The sequence below is a fragment of the Gekko japonicus genome, unplaced genomic scaffold (genome assembly GCF_001447785.1).
Source record: "Gekko japonicus isolate JY-2015 unplaced genomic scaffold, Gekko_japonicus_V1.1 scaffold761, whole genome shotgun sequence".
NCBI lineage: Eukaryota > Metazoa > Chordata > Lepidosauria > Squamata > Gekkonidae > Gekko > Gekko japonicus.
The window spans coordinates 400,508-403,175 of NW_015177030.1; the positions used below are offsets into that span (position 1 = coordinate 400,508).

A 2,668-nucleotide genomic window follows, 5' to 3' on the forward strand; every position below is an offset into this window, starting at 1 on the left:
AGGGGCCATTATATGCCTGCCACCCTCTGTTTATACCATTCCCAGCCAGGGGGTGGGGATGTTACTATGGAAACTGGGCAGGGAGCCCAACGCCAGTTACATAACCCAGTGCCAGGCACTCTTCAGTGGGAGCAGAACCCCGGGATCTGGCCTGGGGGTGGGGGCAAAGGGACTGCTCCCCCCCCACTTCTTGCAGTTGATCCGTGTGCTCGGCTTGCTTGGACGCGAGCATGCAGAGGAGCGAAGACTGCGGCGTTCCAAGCGTTGAAAGTCGGCCCCAGCTTCCCTGAATAGTTTGGGACCCTGGCATCTCCCCACGGTCACCTGAGGTGCACGTGGGCAGGCGCAAGAGCCAAGCCCCAGAGCGGGTTCCTCCCCCGCTTTTATATCCCCCGGCCAAACCTTCCCCACCTCTGCGAGAGCACAGAGGCCTCTTGGGGGCGCTGAGCCTGCAGCGGGGCCGCCCTCCCCGCCCCTTCCCCAGCCTTGAAGATACCAAGCATTCAAGAGCTTCCTTCCCGCTTGGTCAAATGCTTTCTTTGGGCATGAAGCATTTTGTACTTCAGGAAGACACATCCTGTCCTGAGCCCGGCATGCAAGGGGGGCGGGGGGATAAAAGCCTAGCAAAATAAATAAATAAACGTCAAGCCTGGCCTTTTTTTAAAAAAAGAAGAAGCCGGTGTTTCTCGGTGGACCGCCTGCTCACATCTCCCCCCCCCGCCCCAGCCTGGGAATGGGGCAGGCCAGCAGCCCAGCCAATCCGGGGGCCGGTTTGGATATTGGGCAGAGGGGAACATCTGCTTTGACACTCTCTGGTTAGCGTCAGGATGGGAGCGAGGGCCCCTCTGCGCATCTGCAAAGTAAACACCCATCCCCGATTTGGAAGCAGAACGCAGAAGCTGGATGGAGCGTCAGCCTTTCCTGGCCGATCAAGAGCTCCGGCAGAAGCAAAACCTTGCCCGCCCCTACGGGAGCCAGCTAGCCAGCCACCCACCCACAAGCACCCGTGCACAGGCCAACGGTTCTTTCCGTCCTTGCAGGGATCATCGCCTGTTTCTCCTATCTGGTGGAGAACAGGGGGAAGGTGGCTGGGCGGTGGTGGGGGATGTGTTGTGGGCTCCCAGGTGCCCAGGGGTTAACCACACACCTGAGGACTAGCCCAGGTGGGGGTCAGCGGGGCGTGAACCGGGTGAGTTTAAGAACCAGCCCGGCTGGTTTGTGTGTGACAGTCGAAGGGAGCCTCCTTTGCCCCCGGGCACAGGTTCAGAGCAGCTGGCAAGGAAGAGTGCCAAGGCACACACGGACTCCCGCACACTGGCATTCAGGAAGCCATGCAGCCCTGGCTCTCCCCGCCCCATTCAGCCTTCCTGCCTCTTCCGCGGCTGCGAGGCTGTGCCAAGACTGCCATGCAGGGCTGACCTGGGCGGCGGTGGCAGCAGGGCCCCCCCTCCCTCTGCCACCCACCCCCCTGTCCTCACTGGCTACTTAGTCCTGGCCTCCTGGCAGCGCTTGCATAAACACCACTAAGAATAGCCCCGTCAAATCCCAGGAGGAATGTGGGGGGTGCCGGCTTCAGCCAGCCCGGCCTGCCCTTCTCCAGGAGGAGGTGAGCCCCCCCCCCATCACTATACATCCGGAAGGGAGCTGGAGAAAACCCTGGAAGGGAATTTTTTTTGGGGGGGGAGAGTGGAGAAAAAGGGACGAGAGGGCAGCCAGGGTGAAGATAAACAGCCCCGGCCTGTGTTCAGGTCCGCCCAGGCCAGCAGGCGAGGGGGAGGATCCACCCCAGTTAAAACCATGAGAGCCAGGGTCCGGTCCGGGTTGGAGTGTTGGGCCAGGGCCTGGGTTTGAATCCCTGCTCAGCCCTGGAGACACGCCGGGTGACCTCGGGCCTGTCTCAGTCTCTCAGCCTCACCGACCTCATCGGGGTGTTTGGGAGGATGAGATGCAAAAATGTGCAAGATAGATGTGGGGGTGGGGAGTTCAGCGTGTGGGGAGGCAGAACAGCCTTCCCTGGGAGCGGAGGGCAAGAGGGCCACGTGGCAGAGTCCGCTCAGCCTGGGCCGGGGACCCTCTTCCCAGACCCCAGTCCCCATGGCCCGAGCTGTGCAGACTCCGTCGTGAGGCCCCCGGCAGCCTGCCAGGGAACCACCACCACCCCAAGGCCAAGGGCCAGTACGCCCCAGGCCTTCTCCAGGGAAGTCCTCCGTCTGCCCCCTGCCTGTCCCGGCTGCCCCTTCGACAGTGGGCACTGCCCCCAAGCAAACAGGGAGCCACGGAGGGGGGGACCCCGCTGGCGACAGCAGCGATGGGAGAGGGTTCAGTAGCCTGGGCGGGGCGCCAAAGCCAGGAATGCGTAGTCCCCCCCCACACTCCAAGAGAGCCGGCCAAGGGTCCTGGAAGGTCACGCTGGGAATAGATCCCTCTGCTCCCCGGAGGCTGGCAAGGGCCCAGGACCACGATGGCACTGAAGCGCCGCATGCCTCACCTACTTGGGACTAGCTCCACTGGAACCCCCCCCCCTATCTGCCTGGGGGGCGCGTGAGGCAAGTTCACTGCTTCCCCTCCCCCACCCCTAAATTTCCACCCAACAGCTCCTCCCCCCCCCAACACACCCAGCCCACTTGTCAGTTTTCGCAGAAAGCAGCCTCCGACATGACTCGATGCA

General features: G+C 62.6%; 1 protein-coding gene across 1 annotated transcript in view; it reads right to left on the minus strand.

The window, feature by feature from the left end:
• Nucleotides 1–2,668, minus strand: part of TSC22D4 (TSC22 domain family member 4) — a 9,229-nt gene that overhangs the window by 3,911 nt on the left and 2,650 nt on the right. The gene's annotated exons all lie outside the window — the stretch shown is intronic.